This window comes from Trachypithecus francoisi, unplaced genomic scaffold (assembly GCF_009764315.1).
Source record: "Trachypithecus francoisi isolate TF-2019V2 unplaced genomic scaffold, Tfra_2.0 Lachesis_group6, whole genome shotgun sequence".
Taxonomy (NCBI): domain Eukaryota; kingdom Metazoa; phylum Chordata; class Mammalia; order Primates; family Cercopithecidae; genus Trachypithecus; species Trachypithecus francoisi.
This window is the reverse complement of record NW_022681471.1, coordinates 80,224,915-80,249,393: the sequence shown is the minus strand read 5'-3', so window position 1 is coordinate 80,249,393 and position 24,479 is coordinate 80,224,915. Positions and strand designations below refer to the sequence as shown.

The window sequence follows — 24,479 nt, the reverse complement described above, 5'->3', positions numbered from 1 at the left end:
AGTCATCCACAGAGTCTTTCATGATTAGGTACTTCACCACAAGGTGGGAATCTCAAAGGCTTCTTTTATACAGCCAGGGGCTTGGCCTTGGGGCTCTTTTGGAAAAACAGTCATAATGATCTCTCATGATTTATGACTACTATGTGTGTTTTTTTTTTTTTTTTTTTGAGATGGAGCCTCGCTCTGTCGCCCAGGCTGGAGTGCTGTGGCCGGATCTCAGCTCACTGCAAGCTCCGCCTCCCGGCTTCACACCATTCTCCTGCCTCAGCCTCCCGGGTAGCTGGGACTACAGGCGCTGCCACCTCGCCCGGCTAGTTTTATTTTTTATTTTTGTAGTTTTTAGTAGAGACGGGGTTTCACCGTGTTAGCCAGCATGGTCTCGATCGCCTGACCTCGTGATCCGCCCGTCTCGGCCTCCCAAAGTGCTGGGATTACAGGCTTGAGCCACCGCGCCCGGCCTACTATGTGTATTTTTTTATGCAGACTTTGGTATTTCATCCTTGTACTAGGTAGAAAATCTTAAATTTTTCCAATTGCCTTTATGTTTATTGGTAACAATCAGTATGATCTACTATACTATGGTGTACTAAACTCACATTCCTGGGAGTCCATATTTTGAAGATCATTTTTTCCTGTTCAAGTTCCATGGGATAAAACACAAATGTATGTCCTTCAATAAAATAATTTTACTTTAAGATATTTATATTGAAGTAAAACTTTTGCACAGGTGCAAAAAGAAATATATTCTAAAATGCTTATTGAATACTGTTTGTGGTAGCAAAAAATGACAAAAACTAAAGTAAAATGGATTAAATAATTATTTTCATAAAATGGAATATTTATACCTCAGTCAGAATTGAATAAAGTAGTTTGATCTGTTAGAATTAAAGGGAGAAAAGAAAAGAACAGAAGCAGCTCAATGGCAACACAGATTTATTGGGAGAAAGACCTGCGGAGAGGGGGTACCAGCTAGTGCCAGAGCCCCCTTCCCACTTACAGGCTGGACCAGTTATAGGTCCGGGCAGGAGAGGTCTGGGATTGTTGTGAAAATGGGGTGGGGGCGGTGTGTTTGGATGCTGATAATGAAGGAATTTAGTGCAGTCAGGGGTTAGGCCTGGGACCTCTCTGACAGGATGTTTCTCACAGCTCAGGCCCTGGTGGAATTTTCCACTCTGACCAGTTTGTAAAATGGTGGGGGTCTGCAAAATAGTGCAGCTTGGGCTAACATTCTTATTTCTTACTTTAGTATAAAGAGGAAAAAGGGCGTCGTTGATCATCTGGCTGCTTCCTGCTGGATAGGGGCGCCGTGATTAGGGCCTGGGTTCTGGAGCTTCCGAATGGCTTCCTTGTAGGCTCTGGTATTAGACGTAGCAAAGGTGAAGGATATTATCAATGTGTTTTTGCATGCTTGCCTGAATAAAAGAATTCAGCCTTTGGGAAATGAAGCGGGATACAAGGTTAAATATGCATGACCCAATCATTAGTAACAGGAAGAGGAAGATCAGGGGTTCTAGGAAGGGGGCAACCCAGGGTACCCATCTTAGAAGGGATGATCCTTGCCACCAGGAGTAAGCGACGATGTCAAAGCTCTGCAGCCCTGTCACGAAACCTGTGAACTGCGATATGAACAACGCCAGATTCATTAACACAGAAACAGCATTCTTCCTGGAGGTATATGCAAGTACCCCCTTTCTCAGTGGTTAGTAGGTCCAGGGCTCTCCAGTTTTGAAGGATGACTCCCACGAGGAAGTCTAATTGTCGTTGGAGACTGATAATGGAAGTGTGCATATCTTCTAGGGTGTTAGAAAGGGTTGTGAATAGCATTTGGTATGAGGTGATTGAGGTGGTTATGCCTGCTATTCCAGTGCCAAGTGCAGCAGTGATGCCTAATCCTGTTAGCAGGGTGATGAGGTGTAGAGCCCATTTATTTCTTATGGGTGAAAAGGAGATAGAGGCTTCTAAAGAAATTAGAACACTTTTGTTAGGGGGTAGGATGTTGAAGGTTGGAGCTTGAAAGACCAGGGTGCAAGTTCCTGACCAGTTGGCTGGTAGGCAAAGATATCAGTTTGTATCATACAAAAAGAAGAGATGGGGTGGACAGGCAGAAGTTGTAGGTGAAGGTAGGTAGCCATGAAAAGGTGTTTTCGTTCTGCCAAATTGAGTAACTGCCAGTCAGAGCGGCACCTGTAAGGGCCTGATAGGGAGCCTTGGCTGGGGAGCTGATGAAGGCTGTTTGGTTTTGGAGAGAGAAAGAAATTGTCTTTGTCAACCACTAGCCATTGCTGCCCTGGTGTGGTGGCTGTAAGGTACCAGTTGCAGGTGAGGGAATTGTTAAATTTTTTTTCCAGGGGCACCTTTAAACTAGAGACAGAGAGAGCAGAGTTGACAGGGGGGAAGCCGGGAATTGGACGGTAGGAAAGAAGAGAGGATCCAGTGGTGAGGTGCAGGGATGTGTGGATGGTAGGTGAACCAGAAAAGCATAACACCTTCTGCCAGGCCGAGGTGGACCTGATTTTGTAATTAGGGTGTAGAATTGATGGTCTACAGGGAGTGCAATGGTAAGAAAAAGACCACATAGGGACTGGGGAACCTGTCCCACCATTGTGGCGTGGGCTGGATTAGGGTAGGTTCGGCTGAGACATAAGGCGGGTGGGGATATGAAGGAAGTTTGAGTAGAAATGGTACCCTCATATTGGTGGTTTAGATGATGTTGTGTTGGTTTGTATGGATGTTAGTCCAGAAACTATTAGGTGAAGGAGGGCAACAGCCCTACCTGAAACCATGCTGAGAGAGCTGAGTTTGGAGGAAAGGTGTTAAGTTGAGTTTCCAGGTTATGAACTGGCTTCAGGGATGAATCAGCCAAGAATGGTATAGCCGAGTAAAAAATGTGTAAGCTCATGTTGGTCTGTGTCCACGTAAATAGGTCGGCCGGAAGAGCCGTGAATCACTGGGTGTGTGTAGAAAGACAAATCCAACATTTAGAGGAGAGGGGAGATTGTGACTGACTTAACAGGTGGTGTGTGAGGCTGACGAAGGGGGCCCAGCTGTCAGTGATTGGGGGTGGGGACTCAGAATATCCCATAAGCAGAGAAGGCAAAAGGAGAAAAAGGAGATTTGTGTAGGTGTGAAATCCTGGAAGGTGCCTTGCAGCCATAGCTCCTCGATTAGCATGAGGAATTGAGATGGATTATCTAAGGGCGTGGGGAAAGGGTACCAGGAGAGATCTGAGACAAGGTATGAAGTAAAAGATTTAAGATTGGAAGTAGAGAGTGTCATGGGCCAGTGCCTTTTGGATGGGTGACCTCTGGAATTCTTGTTAGGCACGGCGAGGTTGGTCCTGTGGGAAAGGAAGAATATTTCTGGGGTGAGGAGACTCGGGGTGGGTAGGGTACCTTTTTAAATTTGGAATGGTGTATACAATAGGGAAAGGATGTTAACTTTGCAGCAGTGGGGATGGTGAATATAACCTGACAGGGACCCTTCCATTTTGTTGGAGAGGGGAGGAGAGGTCTGCTACCCAGACCCAGTCTCCTGGCTGTAAGGGTAAGAAAGTGAGTTGGGAAGAATCCTCAGGTTTGGGGAGGTGAGTGTCAGCATACTGTTGGACTAAGTGCTGAGTGAGGTGCAGTGCTGGCCAGGTGTCCTATAAGGGAGGGGATGGAGCAAAGTTCTGTAGGATGAAAGAATGTCCATATGTAAGTTCAAAAGGACTTAGATTTAGAGGTTTTTGGGGGAGGGCCCTGAGGCACATGAGGGGCAGAGAAGAAGTGATAATTAGTTTTCATTTTGATCTCTAGGAAAAGTTTCGTTAACTGTTGTTTTAAGAGGGCATTCGCCTGTTCAAATTTACCTGAGGATTGGGGGTGATGGAGACTGTGAAAAACCCATATGATGTTTAAAGCCTTAGAAACCTGTTGAGTGACTTGGGAAATAAATGCTGGTCAATCATCCAATTGTATAGAGGGGAGGCTGAATCAAGGGATGATGTGTGTGATGAAGGTATAGGCCTTTTCAGTGGTAGTAAGAAAGGCTTCTATCCACCTGAAAAGGTATCTACCATAGTGAGGAGATATCAGACTTTCTTTATGGGGTAGCATATGAGTGAAGTCAATTTGCTAATCCTGTCCCGGCAACTGGCCTTTGGGTCTGAAGGGAGGGAAAAGGAGGTGGTCTAAGGGTCCCTGAGGAGTAGTCTGACTGCAGGCAGAGCAACGTTTAGTGAGGTGATCCAAGCTGACGGCCATCGTAAGGGAATGTATACAGGTTTTTAGAAATTGGGCAAGGGGAGATAACCCACATGGAATGTTTATGGATGTGGGTGAGAACAGAAAGTTTTTGGGTCTTGGGTAGGATGAGTTTGTAGTCTAAGTAAAATCAGCTTTCCTTATGAACAGCCCTGGAGCCAGCAAGGCACCTTTTTCTTCTTGGGTGTATTCTAGGGAAAATGGGCAATAACAATGGTGTTCTAAGGGCTGCCTTCCAGGCTGCCGCATCTGCTAAAAAGTTTCCCTTGGTTATGGCATCTGTAGCCTTTTAGTGTCCCTTGCAATGGATAATGGCAGTCTCTAGTGGCAGTTTAGCTGCCTCCATCAGCTTGTGTATGAGTTTGCCATTTATTATGGTGGTTCTTTTGGTAGTTAGAAAATCCCCTTTCCGGGCAGATTACAGCGTGAGACTGTAGGATGTGGTATGCATATTTGGAATTAGTGTAAATGTTGACCCTCTTTCCCTTTGCTAGAGTGAGGGTCCTGGTTAGGGCAAGTAGTTCCGCTTATTGTGAGGTGATATGGGGTGAGAGAGCAATGGATTCTAGCAGTTTGTTTTCGGCAATGATGGCATAGCCGGCTGCAAGATATGGTTCCTTAAAAGAGCTTCTGTCCATGAACCATGTGGGTTCCTTCCACAAAGGGGCTTCTGAAATGTGCTGGAAAGGGGAGAAGAGGGAGGCTAAGAGGTCCAGGCAAGAGTGGGGGATTCAGAATTGGAAGTACTTATAGGGAGGAGGGTGGTTGGATTTAGAATTTTACATCTCTGGAAGGTGTTAGAGGGTTGTTGTAAGCTGGATGGCGGGAGGAAAAGAAGAGATCGATGGCTCATGAGGTCCCATAAGTTATGGGAAGATGTAATAGTTATGTGCTAGTAGAGGGTGAATTTTTGTGCCTCTGAGGACAGCAATGTAGCTGCACCCAGAACTTTCAAGCACGGAGGCCAGCCTTGGATGACAGAGTCCAGTTGTTTTCAGAAGTATGCAATGGCTTGTGGAGTGTTGCCATGGGTTTGGCAGAGAAGTCCACGGGCAAGGCCTTGATTACAATGAACATACAGGGTAAAGAGTTTAGTGGGGTTGGGCAGTCCTAGTGCTGGGACATTAAAAGGACATCTTTCAGTTTTTACAAGTGGGAGTTAATGGGCAAGCTGAGTCCAAATGTTCTAGGATGGACCCACATGATGCCATGCAGAGTGGTTTGGTCAACAGGCCAAAGTTAATGATCCATAGCTGGAAGTACCCCACAAGGCCCTAAAAGGAAGGGTCCTTCTTGGTGTGGTGAAGGGGCATATCCTGTATTAGTTCCTTCCATTGGGATAGCATGGCTCAAGAATTAGGGGTTAGGGTGAGTCCAAGGTAAGTGACTTGGGTTTGGGCTACTTGAACCTTTGTAGGTAAAACCTGATATCCCTGGCCATGGAGGAAATTTAGAAGTTGGGTGATGTGTTGATGGATAGATCAAAGGAGGGACTACATAGAAAGAGGTCATCAATGTATTGAAGGAGGTTGCTAGGAGCAAGGGGAAGCTCAGTTAGATCCTCGGTGAGAGCCTGCTCAAATAGGAGGGGGCTATCCCAGAAATCCTGTGGGAGTACGAACTGTTAGTTAGGTAGATGTGTGAGTATCTGGGTCTGACTAGGTGAAAGCAAAAAGACTTTGGGAAGCCAGATCCAAGGGAATAGTTAAAAGAAAAAAAAAAGTCCCTTAGATCCAATACAGAGAAGTGTGTGGTAGATGGGGGCATATGGGAGAGTAGAGTATAGGGGTTGTGGACCACTGGATAGGTTGGTACCTCCACTTGGTAAATGACATGGAGATCCTGGACCAAGTGGCAAAATCTGTCTGTTTTTTTGACAGCCAAAACAAGGGTGTTGCGGGGAGAGCTAACAGGTTTGAGAATCTGAGCTTGTAAAAGCTTACAGATAACAGGATTGAGGCCCCTGAGGCTGGCGGGCAAAGGGGATATTGAGGCTGATGAAGGAAAATGGAGGAGTCTTGGTAGGTTATTTTGACTGGGATGTGATGTGTGGCTATTGTGGGTTTAGAAACGTTCCACACTTCAGGATTGACAGAAGGTAACAGGTGGATAGCGAAGATGAGGGGGAGAAGAGGGAAGCATCTGGGCAGCAGAGTAAAGTAAAAGGGGTAGAATTGGAGGAGGCTAGTTGTATGGAGGCCTGGAATTTACTCAGTATGTTCCACCCCAAGATAGGGGTAGGACACTAAGGGATAACTAGGAAGGAGTGGGTGAAGGGGGTATTGAATAGGTTGCATAATAGGGGACCAATCTGTGCCTAGAGGGGATTCCATTGACTCTCACAATAGAGATAGAAGAACTGAGGAGGGGTCAAGAATATTCTGATAAAACTCAGTAACTAGTTCCCAGATCTAAAAGGAAGAGCATGGGCTTACCAGAGACTGACAGCGTTACCCTGGGTTCTGAGGTGGTGAAGGCGGTGGGGGCAGCAGACCCTGGACCCCGTCAGTCTTCAGCAGCCAGGTCTAGAATGCTTGCCAGACTGGAACCTGGGTTGCGGGACCTGTTTGAGCAAGCAGGGTGAAGAGTCTTGTTGAGCGCAATCTGACTTCCACTGTCCTTTGATATCACAGATGGGGCAAGGTTTGAGGGCAGTATGTGATTGGGGCAGACTCTTGCCCAGGGACCCTGTTGGCTACACTTAAAACAGGCTCCTGATGGGGACTGTCATGAGGTTAAGGATTTTTGTATGCATTGGAGAATCCTGTTGTATGGCAGCTGCCAGCATCTGGTATTTAGCCTGGTCTCTTTTAAACTTTGGGGTTTTATTTCTTCCTCTCTATTAAAGACCTTGAAGGCTACTGTGATTAAGCCTCTTTGGGAGTTTTGAGGTTTGAGAAACTCCAGTCTTCGGAGTTTCTTTTGGATGTCGGGGACTGACTGGGAAATGAAGTGTAAGTGGAGGTAGATTCTGTCCTTGACAGTGTCAGGGCTTAAGGTGGTATATTTAATCATGGTCTGTGAAAGGTGGAAGAAAAAAAGAGCAGGGTTTTTGTCAGGGGCCTTGAGTGATTTCTTTATCTTTTCATACTTGATAGCCTTAAGGGCAGTTTTATTCATGCCAGTTAGGAGGCATGTTATCATATGGCCTAGTTTCTGTCTGTCTGCAGAAGCCACCTGATAATCCCAACTGGGGTCAGCTCTGGGAATAGCTAGGGTCGCGATTGGGTTATAGGCAGCATCTTGTCAGTGGAGGGTGTCCGCTTGGGCCTGATCCAGATATGTTCCCTGTTCTCCAGGGTGAGGGAGGAGGAGAGGATGACATAAATGTCATGCTAGGTAAGGTTGTAAGATTGAGTGATATACAGAAATTCCTTGCGGAAGGATGTGGGGTCTGTGGAAAAGGAGCAAAGTTTCTTTTCAATCTGAGAGACATCAGCTACGGAGAAGGGAACATGAACTCAGACTATGCCTTCAGTCTCCATAACTTCCCACAAGAGGAGGACGTTAGAGGGCCTCTGGGCCTGTGCCTGGTTTTCAGCAGCAGAAGGGGGCTGGGAATGAGATCAGTTATGGTGGGGAAAGGGTAGAGATGAGAGATAGGAATAAGTGGGTGGTGGAGCCGAAGGGGAAGGAGGAGGAGATGGTGGTGGGAGCGGGGCTGGGGGGCAGGTAGCGATTCGTCAGCTGGATAAAAATCGGAGGAGAAGGAGGAGGTCTTGTCTGGAAGGGGAGGCATTTTGGCAGATTTCTTGTTTAAGAGCAGCAGCTGGTAAGGTGAACAGGGCTGACAGAGGGAACTGGCAAAAACCTGGATATAGGGCATCTCGGACCACTTGCCATTGTGCTGGAGGAAATTTTCTAAATCATGTTGAATTTGAAAGTCAAAAGTCCTATTTGGGCCAGCAGCCATCATTGTCCAGCTTATACTGGGGCCAGGCCACATTACAAAGGAAAATAAGGCATTAGTTTTAATGGAGTCTGCCAATCCCAGTGTTCAGAGGTTCCAGATGAGACATCTGACAGGGGTGTCTTGAGGGGATTTCCAGGAGCCCTGTCCCATGTGAGTGGCTGGGACGGTGAAAAATGTGAAGTAGGGGAGTGAGTATCCCAATTCCAACCATGAGAAGGGATGGAGAAGAGCCAGGGTGCCCCTCGCAGCTCTTCATGTTCCCCCAGAAACCAGAGTGGTCAGACCGTGAGCATTCTGAGGGTATCCCCTGAGAAGGCAGGCCAGAGTCACCCAGTGGTGACCGGGGAATCCTCTTACCTGGCACTGGGGTTTTCTAGCTAACAGGTAGAAATATGAGAGGAATCCAGAGGGTGGAAAAGGAAACTCACCCACCATTGGAGGCTGGTGTTGGATGCAATGGGAGTGGTTCTTGCCAGTGCCACAGAGAGGAAAGAGGGGGAAGGAGAAAGCGGTGGGAGGATGGGGCCAAGAGAAAAGATTCCTCCATAGAAAGATGAAAATGGACAGGGCTTGGAACCGGAGGCCAATCAGGATTTGGGGATTAGCCCAATGCGAGCTGCCCCTGCCTCTTCCTTCCCAGGTTGCAAGGAAGTACCTCTCCGTTGTGGGATCCAGACCCCATCCCAGGTTTTGGCACCAAATGTTAGAACGACAGGGAGAAAGGAATGGAGCAGAGGCGGCTCAAGGGCAACACAGGTTTATTGGGAGAAAGGCCTGCAGCCAGCATCGGAGCCCCAGTCCTTCTTACAGGTTGGGGCAGTTCTAGGCCTGGGCAGGAGAGGTTGGGGATGGTTGAGAAAATGGGGCGGGGGCGGTGTGTTCGGCTGTTGATAAAGGAAGGAATTTACTGCAGTCAGGGTTAGACGTGGAACCTGACAGGATGAATTTATTGCCGTCAGGGTTTAGGCCTGGGACCTTTCCAACAGGATGTTTCTCACAGCTCAGGCCCCGGTGGAATTTTCCACTCTGACCGGAGTTGTAAAATGGTGGCGGTCTGCAAAATGGTGTGATAGGCTAACACGATCAACATGCATCAATTTCACAGACAAAATATTGGGCGGAACACCCCAGGATAATATACAAAATGAAATTGTTTTGGTAAATACTGAAAACTTCAAAACAACATAAATGTGATTTTTATATACTAAAATATGTACTAGGATCTTAATAATATACATGGAAAGATAAACATAAGAAGGAGAGGGAAATGGGATCACATTATAGCACAAAAAATGTTTTAATTTCATTTGTAATGAATTATTTGTTAAAGAGAAGCTAAAGCAAGTATAAAAATGTTAGAATTTAATAGTTGGATGGTATGCATTTAGGAATTTATGTTAATCCCTTACTATTGTGCCTGTTTGAAATATTTCATTATTAATGTTAAATATTATTTTGCAAAGATAAAAAGGTGTATTAATAAATTAATAGTGATTAAATACATAAATATGATAAATAATCAATTATAGTAAAATGTTAATCTTAGAAGGTTGGTTGTGAATATTTGGATGTTCAAAACCTAATTCTTTCAATATTTCTGAACATTTATATATTTTATAATAAAATGTTTGAGTAAAATAATAACGGATCAATTTCTGAAATGAAATGAGCAAATGATACAACAAAGTGAATATTTATTTCTAACAACCCAGCAGTTGTCTATGTTATCTATAAATCAATGGTAGGGTGAAATAAAACCTCTCGGATTGGAATAACAAATATGTGTGGTAAAATTTTGACACTAGCTTGCAATTCATTTAAATGAAAAAGAAACAAGGAAAATATTTATCCCAATGTTGCCAATACAAAGAAATAAAAATGAAAAATAATTAAAAATTGGACAAGCACTAAAAGCAGCATTTCAAAAAGTCTATTTTAAATACAATATAGAAGATGAGTCTAAGAAATATACACATACTTTATTTTCCTCGAGATTAATGACTAGAGGTTTTTCCAACATGCCTAATCCATTTAGACGAGCAAAAATAGCGGTTCTTCTCTGAAAATTATACAACAAGGAACACAACAGTTAAGCAGAAAAATGAAAAAAAAAATTCTGAATCTGGGAAACAGAAGGAGGGCATGAAGTTCTCTTGGCTGGGACCAGCTAAATACTGGGTACGAATCCCCAGTATGGGAGAGCATGAGTGAATGCTTCTCTGCAGTCCACTTTTCCACTGGGGAATGGTGAAATTCAGGCCACAGGAGAGCACCTTAACTCTCTGAATCCCTAGCTCTAACTTGGGTAATGGCTGGGAGACTAAAAGAAGGAACTGTTCTGGAAAGTGTTCCATGTACTTCTCCAGACTTGGGTACCTAAAGAAAAATGACAGTCTAGATTTTAGCTCTTAGTAAGCTCTGTGGGGTCAAGGGAGCTTGCAGCAGTGGCAGTCTTTGGCATTACCGAGATTTTCACTGGGGCATGGACAACTAGGGCTGAAAGGGGAGGAGCTCCTACAGTCAGAACAGAGATAGGAGTGTAGTGTGGACTCCAGCTACTGGTACCAGAACTGAGTTTCTCTTCTAAGACCAGAGCAGGAGGAGAATTGCCTGGGAGGCATGGTATTGACCAAGTCAGTGACTTCTAATACTAGGGATTTTGTTGGAAAGTAGAAGCAAATTGCAGTGACTAGCCAAATATCCAAACTGCCTACCACAATTGGTACAGGAGAGTGAATGATGTCAGGTCTGGGGTGTGAGGGGGAAACACATTTCACTTCCACTGGCTAAGAATGTGGCACTGGGACCACCCCTCCCTCTCTGTGCTGAGACCTTGATGAAGAAGCAGTTGCCCCTCACCCATGCATTTTCCAGAGGCCTGAGTATCATCATGCCACCCCCAACAGGGCTGGTGCTTTAATCCACCATTGAGGAAAATAAGTGTAGGCTTCCCATGCCTGGTTCCACTTAGTTTCAACTCCAACCCAAGGCATAACATGAGACTCATGCCCCTGAATATTCCATAGTATAATGCACCACCTGGGCCACTTGAGCAATTTTCTCAGATAAAGAGGTTGGGCATAAACACTTCTGCTACCACTTTAGCTGGCTCTAACCTGCAGGCACCAACTACTGGCATGCAGGTGAACCTGCACAGCCCATTACAATAACAGCTGACATAAGAGCACAACACTCAGGAATGACAAAATGTTTTTATGACCACTGCTACCTGCATAAGCCATGCCACCCCAGCTGTTCAGTTCAGGAAATCATGAGCGCATTCACCCATTTAGTATACCTGGCATTTGAGAAAGATTGTATTAAGGGTATTTATAAGCAAGGAAATCATACGATCTTTGCCACTGCACACAGCCAAACAGCCTTACACAACATACACCAAAGTCACATCAAGAATAGCCTTCTCCATGAAAGTAAATTCGAAAATAATAAAAGACTGATACTCCAGATATGCAGAGATCAATGTAAAGATACAAGGATCATGAAAAATCAAGGTATTATGACACTTTCAAGGATCACAATAATTCTCTAGCAATAGATTCTAACAAAAAATCCTCAAAATGCCAAATATGTAAGTCAGAATATTGATTTTTAAAAAGCTCAATGAAATGCAAGAAAATATCTGAAACCAATACAAAGAAATACAAAATCAATTCAGAATATAAACAATCAACTTATCAAGAATATAAATATCTTTAAGAAATCATGCCAAATTTTTCAACAATATATCAGAACAAGCAAAATAAAGAATCTCAGAACTTGAAGACATGTGTGTTGAAATAGTCCATGAAGACAAATACTTTTAAAAAGAATAAAACAGAATGAGAAAGGCCTTCAAGACTCATAGGACTAAGAGCTACCAAACTTTCAAATTGTTTGTATTCCCAAAAAGGAATAAAAATTTTTTAAATGATAGAAAACCTATTTAAAGAAATAATTGATGAAAGCTTCCAGATTATGCAAAGAAATGTAGACATACACATACGGGGGGACCAACAATCTCTTGGAAAATACATTATAAAAAGGAATTCACTATAGCATATGCTCATCAGACTGTCTAAAAAAGTGTGAAAAAAGAATTGTAAAATTATCAAGAGAAAAGTGTCTACTGACCCACAAGGAAACCCTATCAGACTAAGTGAAGACATACTAGCAGAAAACTTAAAAGTCAGAACAGAATGGGATAGTATTATCAAATGCTTAAGAAAAAGCTGCAATCAACAATTTTATATCCAGTTAGATTAAGCTTCAAAGAAGGAGAAATAATTTCCAGAGAAGCAAATGCTGAAGAAATTCATCACCACTGCACTAACTTACGAGAAATGTCCAAAGGAATCCTAAGCATGGAAATTAAAAGTCAATATTCACCATCACGAAAACACCCAGAAAAACATACCTCACAGGTATTATAAAACCATCACACAAATGATGAAGAGAAATAAATCAAATGGTGATTCAATAGAATATCACCAAAGACTAATAGAGAAAAATAAAGAATTTATAAAACAGCTGGATAATACTTTTATACATTTTTATTTTTTAACTATGACAGTAACTAAATGTAACATGTCATTATTAACCCTAAATATAAATGGATTCAATGCTCCACTTAAAAGACACAGATTCACAAAATGGATTTAGAAAATCATGATCCAACCATATCAAGCTTACAAGAAACTCAGTTTACCTGTAAAGATACATTTAGACTGAAAGTAAGGTGTGAAAAAATATTATGTGCAAATAGAAACAGAAAGCAGGAGTCACTATATTTATATCAGATAAAACAGTCTTTAAATCAGAAACAGTAAAAAAAGACAATCATATTACAAAAGATATGACCAAGTAATCAATTCAGTAAGAGGATATAACAATTCTAAATTTATATGCACACAACACCAAAGCTCCCACATTCATAAACAAATATTAGTAGACCTAAAGAAAAGATATACAGCAATTCATTAATAATGGGGGACTTCAGTGTCCCACTTACCGCACTAGACCGATCAATGAGACAAAAAATATCAACAAGGAAACTTTGGATTTATGTTGAATTTTAGACCAAATGGACCTAACAGGCATTTATACAACATTCTACCCAACAACTGCAGAATATACATTCATTCTTCTCATTGCACATGGAACTTTCTCCAAGACAGGCCATATGTTAGGCCACAAAACAAGTCTCAACACATTTTAAAAACTGTAATCATATCAAGTATCTCCTCAGATCACAATGGAAAAAACAGAAATACTGAAACACTGAAAATATACAAATGCATGGGAATTAAACAACACACTACTGAATATTTAGGTCAATAAAGTTAAGACAGAAATTTAAGAAAATCTTTGAAATGAATAAATATGGAAATATATACCAGAACTTCTGGGATATAGCAAAGCCAGTGCTATGAAGAAAGTTTATAGCAGTAAATGCCTACATCAACAAAGTAGAACAATCAAAAAATAACAACCTAATGTCACACCTCAAGGAACCACCAATCCAAGAACAAACCCAAAATTAGCAGAAGAAAATAAACAAACAAACAAACAAACAAATAAATAAATAAATAAATAAATCAGGGCAGAACTAAATAAACTACATCAAAAACCAAACCAATACAAAGGAATCAATAAAACAAAAAACTGGTTCTTCAAAACAAAACAAAAAGAAGTGATGAACATAACTGATAAACCACTAGCTAGATTAACTACTACAATTCATACCACACACATAAAAATGATCATCAGATACTATTTTGAACAACAAATGCTCACAAACTTAACAACCTAAAGACAATAGATACATTTTGGGACACAACAAACCTCACAGAAACTGTAAAAGAAATAATAGAAATCCAGAAAAGACCAACAATGAAGAAGGAGATTGGAACAGTAACAATAATAATTAAAAAAAACTCAAAACAAAAAAAAATCCATACCCATACAGATTCACAACTGAATTCTACCAAACCTACAAAGAAGAATTAATACCAATACTCCTGAAATTGTTCCAAAAATGTGAGGAGGAGAGAAGTTCCCTTACTTAAATCTATGAAGCCAGTATCATCCTGATATAAAAACCAAACAAGGACACAGAAAATAGAAACCAGAAAAAGTACAGACCAATAACACTGATGAACACTGAAGCAAAAATCTTCAACAAAATACTAGTGAACCAAATCCAACAGCACAGCACAGAGATACTACACAATGATCAAGTGGGTTTTATAACATAGATGAAAGGATGGTTCAATATACAAACATCAATGCATGTGATACATTATATAAAAATAATTGAGAATAAAAATCATATGATCATCACAATATACACAGAGAAAACTTTCATAAAATTCAGCATCCCTTCATGATAAAATCCTCAATAAACTATAAAAAGAACATAACTCAAAATGACAAAGACCATATACAAGAAATGCAAAACCAACATCATAGTCAATAGAGAAAAGTTGAAAGCTTTCCTCTAAGAACTTAAATAAGTCAAGAATGCAACTTTCACCACTCATATGAAATATAGAACTAAAAGTCCTAGCCAGAGCGTTCAGGACAGAGAAAGAAATCAAAGCCATCTAAGTTGGACAAGAGGAAGTAATATTATTGCTATTTGCAGATGTTATGCTTATATATCTATAAAATCCTAAAGATTCAAACAAAAATCTCCTAGACTTGATATATGAGTTCAATACAGATTTAGGATACAAAAGAAAGGTATAAAAATCAGTATCCTATTTATACAACAATAATCTTAGCTGAGAACCAACTCAAGAAGGAAATTCCATTCACAATATCTACAATAAATACTCAGGATATATTTAACCAAGAAGGTGAAAGAAAAACTGCAAAACACTGACAAAATAAATTATAGATAATACAATGGAAAAACATCTCATGCTCATGAATTGGAAAAAATAATATAGTTAAAATGACCATACTGACCCAAACAATCTAGAGATTAAATCCAATCATATCAAAATATAAATGTTATCTTTCACAGAATTAGTAAAACAATAGTGAAATTCACACAAAACCAGAAAAGTGTGTAAATGGCCAAAACAATCCTAAGTGAAAAGAACAAAGGTGGAGGCATCACATTGCCTGACTTTAAATTATGCTACAAGGCTATAGTAACCAAACAGCATGAAACTGGTATGAAAATAGACACATATGTTAATGGATCAGAATAGAGGACCCAGAAATAAAGCCACATGTCTATAGCCAACTGATCTCTGACAAAGTTGACAAGAACACACATTGAAGAATGACACTCCTTTCAATCAATGGTGATGGAAGAATTAGATTGTCATATTTAGATGAATGAAACTGGAGTCCAATCTCTCACTATATACAAAAATCAACTCAGGGTGGATTAAATATTTAAATATAACTGGGTGCAGTGTTCATGCCTGTAATCCTAGCACTTTGGGAGGCTGAGGCGAGAAGATTGCTTGAGTCCAGGAGTTTGAGACCAGCCTGGGCAACATGGCAAAACTCCATTTCTATAAAAAAGATACAAACATTAGCCAGGCATGTTGGTGCACACCTGTAGTCCTAGTTACTTGGGAGGCTGGGGTGGGAGGATTACATAAGTCCATGACGTCAAGGTTGCAGTGAGCCAAAATTGCTGCACTCCAGCATGGGCAACAGACTGAGACTCTGTCTCAAAAAAAAAAAAAAAAAAAAAAAAAAAAGACAAATATGAGACATGAATGAAACTATTAAATACTAGAAGGGAATCCAGGAAAATCTCTTCTGGATATTAGTTTAGGCAAATGATTAATGATTAAGACATCAATAGGATGGGCAACAAAATCAGAAAGAGACAAATGGCACTTAAACTAAAAAGCTTCTGCACAGCTTTCCTTGCCCTGCCAGTGTGCAGGAGTGCAGTATGACCCCCTCCACTCACCAAACACCATTGTAAATAGAGCCTTGGCAGACACAGAGCCAGCCAGTCCCACCCCTGCCAGTAACTTACTCTTGCACTAACATTGAACAGAAAACAGTGGATACTTCCCTGCCCTGAGCAGCCACTCCTGATTGTGGAGCGCTGAGAAGGCACCCAGACTTGTGCCTGCCAGAAGCCCACCCTTGAGCCAGCATCATCTCCAGCATGACCACGTGCCCCATGAGCTAACATCTGAGCCAACAACATTGCCAGCATGACCACGGCCACCATCAGGGGCTGCCTGTACCTCCCTCCCACCCTGCGTTGCCTTCACCACTGTGGTAAATATTTGCAGGGAGGCAGGCACCCTGGGACCAACTTACCACACTGCTGCAGCTGCTGCTACTGCTGCTGCTGGCATGTGTGAATGAGGAAGGATCTGGCTGTAAACATACTATAAAAAGCTTTGGCTGACACTACCCATTGGAGTGTAGTGAACAGCAGTCTAGGAGCACGTTGGCCCCCATTATGCAGTAAATTCCTAAATTCAAGGAGGCAGGGAACAAAGTTGAGAACCAATACAAGTTCCCCACAGTTAGAGAATGCAGTCCAAAAGTTGGGAGGTAAGCGCTGGCCACCTAAAATCTTTCAGAAATGAAGCCAGTTGGCTGTAAGGACTAAGATCTGGTTTTTTTCTTAATCTTGTCCAAATTCCTATGTAAGGGATCTAAGGAGTCATACCCTACATAAATTATCATCTGATGGGTTTTATTTAACCCTATATATCGTGACATACTTTCCAATCTGACTCTCACATAACCTTATGTGACAAAGAAGAAAATCAGAATATTTTACCCCAAAATGCTTCTTTGTCATATTTTGAAATGGCCCTTCAAAGCCATCCTTTATGGTGGAAATTTGCATATGTAAAAACTCTCTAATAATACAGCTAGATCTTTTTCTTCCAGGCCCTCCCAATCCTGAAGATATTAACTGAGATTCTAGCACCTTTTAAAGATCTGAATAGGGATATTTGTCATCTATTGTCTCTAAGGGCAGCCACTATGAGACTTCAGAAACCTTGTTCTCCATAATCTTTTATCTTAACCTGAACATTTCCTTTCTATTAATCCCAGGTCTTTACACAAACTCGACCAATAGTAAACAAGAAAATGTTTAAATTTACCTATAGCCTGGAAGCCCCTTCTTCGAATTTTCCTGTCTTCCTCGACCAAACCAAAGTATTTCTCAAATGTATTTGATTGATGTTTCATGCCTCCCTAAAATGTATAAAACCAAGCTGCACCCCAACCACCTTGGACACATGTTCTCAGGACCTCCTGAGAGCTGTATCACAGGCCATGGTCACTCATATTGGGCTCAGGACAAATCTCTTCAAATATTTTATGGAGTTTGACTCCTTTAATCAACAGCTGCATCCAACTTATACCACAATCAAGCCCTCAAAGTAATTAGATAGGATAAAATAAAGAAAGCAACAGCAAAGATTGTAGGAAGATAAGCACAGAAAGAAGAGAAAGAATCAACCCAAGAATCCTGACAACTCAAAAAGCCCCTGGGTACCTTCTGTCCTCCAAATGACCACATCACCTCTCCTGCAAGAATTCTGAACCAGGTTGAGATGGCTGAAAGGGCAAAAATATAATTCAGAATATGAATAGGAATGAAGATCATTGAGCTACAGGAGTACACTGAAACCCAATCCAAGGAAGCTAAAGATCATAATAAAACAATTCAGAAGTTGACAGACAAAATAGCCAGTATAGGAAATAACATTGCTGTCCTGATAGAGCTGAAAAACACACTATGAGAACTTCACAATTCAATCATAAGTATCAGTGGCAGAATAGACCAAGTGGAAAGAAAGAATCTCAGAGCATGAAGCGTATCTTTTTGGAATAAGACAGACAAACAAGAACATACAAATATAGAATGAAAAGGAATGAACAAAACCTTTGGGAAGTATGGGATTACGTAAAGAGACCAAATCTACGATGCAATGAAAGAGATAGGGAGAATGGAATCACTTGGAAAACATATTTCAGGATATCATCCATAAGAACTTCCTCAACCTAGATAGAAAGGCAACCATTTAAATTCAGGAAATGCAGAGAACCAGTTAGATACTTTACAAGAAGATCATCCCCAAGAAACATAATCATTGAATTCTCCAAGGTCAAAATAAAAAAAAAAAATGTTAATGGCAGCTAGAGAGAAAGGTCAGGTCACCTACAAAAAGAAGTCCATTAGACTAACAGCAGACTTCTCAGCAGAAACCCTACAAACAAGAAGAGATTGAGGACCAATATTCAACATTCTTAAAAAAATTCCAAACCCAGAATTTCATATCCATCCAAACTATGCTTCATAAGCGAAGGAGAAATAAAATCCTTTTCAGACAAGCAAATGCAGAGGGAGTTTGTTATCAGCCGACCTGCCTTATAAGAGCTCCTGAAGGAAGCACTAAATGTAGAAAAGAAAAACAGTTACCAGTCACTAAAAAAATACACTGATGTAAAAACACACCAGTGACACTATAAGCAACCACATAAATAAGTCTGCAAAATAACCAGCTAATATTATGATGACAGAATCAAATCCACACATCAATACTAACTTTGAATGTAAATATGCTAAATGCCCCAATTAAAAGTCACAGAGTGGCAAGGTAAATAAAGAAACAAGACCTAAGACTATGCTGTCTTCAAGAGGCCTAGGAAGTAAGACACAGGAAGACAGATACCTCATGTCCTCACTTATAAGCAGGAGATAAATGACATGTAAACACGGACTCAGAGTGTAGAATAATACACAGTGTACACTCAAGGATGGGGATTTGGAAGATGAAACATTAATTAATGGATAAAATGTACATTATCCTGGTGATGGATATACTAAAAGCCCTGACTTCACCAGTATACAACATATCCATAACATTATACACTGGTACCCCATAAGTTTATACAAATAAAATAAAATGAATGCAGTCATACAGCCTACTGGTATGCATGTACAATGTGAAATATATTAGAGTATATTATTTTTCTATTTTCTATTATTGATATGTAACATAAATTTTACTATTTTAAAATGTGAACTTCAGCAGTTTTCAGTATATTCACAATGCTGTGCAACTATTACCACAATCTAATTAGAGAATATTTCCATACTCTCATGTTCATTAACATATACTCTCAATAATCTTCATCTCTAAGTCGTTGGCAAACATTTATCTACTTTCTGTCTCTATGAAATTGCCTACTCTTGACATCCTTTTTGTTCCAGGGAGCATCTTTTCAACATTCATCCATTTTGGAGCACGTATCAGTAATAATTTAATTTTATGGCCCAATATATTATTGTTTTGCTATATCACATTTTGTTTAACCATTGATAGACATATTTTTTGTGTACAAGATTTTGTTTGAACATATGGTTTCAATTCTTATGGTTATAGAGTTAGGATTAGAATTGATAGGTCACATTGGCATCCTACAGTGAATTATTTTATAAACTGTGAAAGTATTTTCCATAGCAGCTGCACTATTTTACATTCCCTCCTTCAATATATGAAGATTCAAATTTTGCCAAATCACCAATGCCATTTATTTCCTTATTAAAATATTTCTAGCCATCCCAATGGATATAAGAGCATCTTATTGGTTTGCATTTCCTATATGATTAATGATGTTGAATATATTTTGTGTGTTCATTTGTCTCATATATATATGTCTTCTTTGGAGAAGCATCTATTCAAATAATTTGGTTATTCTTTAATTGACTAAATTATTTTTGTTTTTCTCTTTTTATTGTTGTTTTAAGTGTTCATTATATGTTATGTTCACTAGACTCTAATCAGATATATTGATGGTTTGAAAATATTTTCTCTAATTCTGCGGATTGTCTTTTCATGATAGTGTCCTTCAATGTACAAAATAAATTTTGAAGTCAAAGTTATCTATTTTGTCATTTCTTGCTTGATCTTTGTGTCATACTTTAAAAAGGTGCCTAGGGTACATGTGCACAATGTGCAGGTTTGTTACATATGTATCCATGTGTCATGTTGGTGTGTTGCAACCATTAACTCATCATTTACATTAGGTATATCTCCTAATGCTATCCCTCCCCCCTCCCCCCACCCCACAACAGGCCCCGGTGTGTGATATTCCCCTTCCTGTATCCAAGTGTTCTCATCATTCAATTCCCACCTATGAGTGACATAAAATATAATTAAAAAAATAGAAAAAATATTTTGTCCTATACTACCTCCACCTTAAAAAAAAAGTTAATGTAGTTATTTCGCTTTTGGGAATCTTTTATAATTTTTTATAAATGGAAATACAAACAGTTTGATGTGTATCATTGTTCATCAAAACATTATGATAGGAAATTTTTCAAAATTTCTAAATGCCCAATAATAGGAAATGATTAAATATTAAGAGGAACGACTAGTATACTGTCATTAAAATAATATTTTAAAATAATATTTAATGGTAGGACAAAATGATTACTGCATAATTGAAAATAACATAGTTTAGAAAAAAAGGTGCCTAATCAAATGTCATTAAAATTTTCACTTTTTATCTAAAAATTTTATACTTTTATCTCTCACATTCAAGTCTTTGATCTACTTTTAGTTAATTTCTATACATTTGAAATATGAGTGCAACTCCATTATTTTTTACGTGCATATCCATTTGATCCAGGACCATTTGTTGAAAAGGCTATTCCTTCCCCTTTAAATGGTCCTGGCAACTCCTTTCTAAGATCAATTGAACATTAATGTATGGGTTAATTTCTGGACTCTGAATTCTATTATATTACCTTATATAGGTCTACCCTTATGACAGTAGCACTTTGTATTAATTACTATAGCTTTGTAGTAATTTGTGAAAACAGGAAGTGTGGTTCTCCAAATTTTCTCTGCTCTGTCTAGATTGTTTTGGCAATACTGAGCCCCACTTTTCCAATTTTATGATCAGCTTCCATGTTCTGCAAAGAAAAGACTGTTGTGGTTTTGAAAGGGATTTCAGAGAAACTTAGAGGAAAAGAAAAACTTTTTTTCCCTCTATGCTCACCTAACACAGCACAGAACACTGCACATCTACTATTAATAGGTGAGCATTATTTCCGCACACACCAAGCAATTCTTCAGTGGACACAAACTGGGCATTCTATTATTCAATTCAATTCTGAGAGTATTTAGTTGGGCTAGATAGTGTCAGATCTTATGAGATACCACAAGATCATATCTCACAAGATCTAGTGTGCTAAATCTTGTGAGATGGAGCCCTCACAGGTTGAGGCCTCTATCTCACAGGAATCTCCCTTCTTCAACCTGTACTTCTGAGTATCCAGCTATGTATCAGAATTCCATAGCTCCCAACTTAGGTTTAATTGGGTAGGACAGCTTGTGGAACTCAGGAAACATGTACATTTACTAATATAGTATTTTTTTAATGGAATGGATTTTTACTTTCTAGAATTTTTTAAAATTATACTTTAAGTTCTAGGGTACATGTGCACAACGTGCAGGTTTGTTACATATGTATACATGTGCCATATTGGTGTGCTGCACCCACTAACTCGTCATTTACATTAGGTATATCTCCTAATGCTATCCCTCCCCCCGCCCCCCACCCCATGACAGGCTGCAGTGTGTGATGTTCCCCTTCCCGTGTCCAAGTATTCTCATTGTTCAATTCCCACCTATGAGTGAGAACATGCGGTGTTTGGTTTTTTGTCCTTGCGATAGTTTGCTGAGAATGATGGTTTCCAGCTTCATACATGTCCCCACAAAGGACATGAACTCATCCCTTTTTATGGCTGCATAGTATTCCATGGCGTATATGTGCCACATTTTCTTAAACCGGTCTATCATTGATGGACATTTGGGCTGGTTCCAAGTCTTTGCTATTGTGAATAGTGATGCAATAAACATATATGTGCATGTGTCTCTATAGCAGCATGATTTATAATCCTTTGGGTATATGCCCAGTAATGGGATGGCTGGGTCAAATGCTATTTCTAGTTCTAGCTCCTTGAGGAATCGCCACGCTGTCTTCCACAATGGTTGAACTAGTTTACGGTTCCATCAACAGTGTAAAAGTGTTCCTATTTCTCCACATCCTCTGCAGCACCTGTTGATACCTGACTTTTTAATGATTGCCATTTTAACTGGTGTGAGATGGTATCTCATTGTGGTTTTGATTTGCATTTCTCTGATGTCTAGTGATGATGAGCATTTTTTCACGTGTCTGTTGGCTGCATAAATGTCTTCTTTTGAGAAGTGTCTGTTCAAATACTTCACCTACATTTTGATGGGGTTGTTTTATTCTTGTACATTTCTTTGAATTATTTGTAGAATCTGGATATTAGCCCTTTGTCAGATGAGTAGATTACAAAACTTTTCTCCCATTCTGTAGGTTGACTGTTCAGTCTGATGGTAGTTTTTTTTGCCATACAGAAGCTCTTTAGTTTAATTAGATCCCATTTGTCAATTTCAGCTTTTGTTGCCATTGCTTTTGGTGTTTTAGACATGAAGTCCTTGCCCATGCCTATGTTCTGAATGGTATTACCTAGGTTTTCTTCTAGAGTTTTTATGGTTTTAGGTCTAACATTTAAGTCTCTAAGCCATCTTGAATTAATTTTTGTATAAGGTGTAAGGAAGGGATCCAGATTCAGTTTTCTACATATGGCTAGCCAGTTGTCCCAGCACCATTTATTAAATAGGAAATCCTTTCCCTATTTCTTGTTTTTGTCAGGTTTGTCACAGATCAGATGGTTGTAGATGTGTGGTATTATTTCTGAGGGCTCTGTTCTGTTTCATTGCTCTGTATCTCTGTTTTGCTATCAGTACCATGCTGTTTTGGTTACTGTAGACTTGTAGCACAGTTTGAAGTCAGGAAGCATGATGCCTCCAGCTTTGCTCTTTTGGCTTAGGATTGTCTTCACAATGTGGGCTCTTTTTTGGTTCCATATGAACTTTAAAATAGTTTTTTCCAATTCTGTGAAGAAAGTCATTGGTAGCTTGATGGGGATGGCATTGAATCTATAAATTACTTTGGGCAGTATTGCCATTTTCACGATTTTGATTCTTCCTATCCATGAGCATGGAATGTTCTTCCATTGAGCAGTGGTTTGTAGTTCTTCTTGAAGAGGTCCTTCACATCCCTTGTAAGTTGGATTCCTAGGTGTTTTATTCTGTTTGAATGGGAGTTCACTCATGATTTGGCTCCCTGTTTGTCTGTTATTGGTGTATAGGAATGCTTGTGAATTTTGCACATTGATTTTGTATCCTGAGACTTTGCTAAGTTGCCTATCAGCTTAAGGAGATTTTGAGCGGAGACGATGGGCTTTTCTAAATATACAATCATGTCATCTGCAAACAGGGACAATTTGACTTCCTCTTTTCCTAATTGAATGGGTATTATTTCTTTCCCCTGCCTAACTGCCCTGGCCAGATCTTCCAACACTATGTTGAATAGGAGTGGTGAGAGGGGACATCCCTGTCTTGTGCCAGTTTTCAAGGTGAATGTTTCCAGTTTTTGCCCATTCAGTATGGTATTGGCTGTGGGTTTGTCATAAATAGCTCTTATTATTTTGAGATACATTCCATCAATACCGAATTTATTGAGACTTTTTAGCATGAAGGGCTGTTGAATTTTGTCAAAGGCCTTTTCTGCATCTATTGAGATAATCATGTGGTTTTTGCCTTTGGTTCTGTTTATACGATGGATTATGTTTACTGATTTGTGTATGTTGAACTAGCCTTGCATCCCAGGGATGAAGCCAACTTGATCGTGGTGAATAAGCTTTTTGATGTGCTGCTGGATCGGGTTTGCCAGTATTTTATTGAGGATTTTTGCATCGATGTCATCAGGGTTATTAGTCTAAAATTCTCTTTTTTGTGTGTGTCTCTGCCAGGCTTTGGTATCAGGATGATGCTGCCCTCATAAAATGAGTTAGGGAGGATTCCCTCTTTTTCCATTGATTGGAATAGTTTCAGAAGGAATGGTACCAGTTCCTCTTTGTACCTCTGGTATAATTTGCCTATGAATCCTTCTGGTCCTGGACTTTTTCTGTTGGTAGGCTATTAATTATTGCCTCAATTTCAGAGCCTGCTATTGGTCTATTCAGGGATTCAACTTCTTCCTGGCTTAGTCTTGGGAGGCTGTATGCGTCCAGGAATTTATCCATTTCTTTTAGATTTTCTAGTTTATTTGCATAGAGGTGTTTATAGTATTCTCTGATGGTAGTTTTTATTTCTGTGGGATGGGCTGTGATATCCCCTTTTTCATTTTTTATCACATCTATTTGATTCTTCTCTCTTTTCTTCTTTATTAGTCGTGCTAGTGGTCTATCAATTTTGGTGATCTTTTCA

The 24,479-nt window shown here is 40.0% G+C and overlaps 1 long non-coding RNA gene across 1 annotated transcript in view; it reads right to left on the bottom strand.

Annotated features, from left to right (window-relative positions):
* Positions 1-916: 916 nt before the first annotated feature.
* The window catches only part of LOC117077924, a 118,274-nt gene continuing 94,711 nt past the window's right edge, over positions 917-24,479 (bottom strand). The window contains exons 2-3 of the long non-coding RNA XR_004434870.1: positions 6,680-6,807; positions 917-1,616 (exon numbers count right to left, since the gene is read on the bottom strand). This is a non-coding gene — a long non-coding RNA (uncharacterized LOC117077924). The remainder of the gene's footprint in view (positions 1,617-6,679; positions 6,808-24,479) is intronic.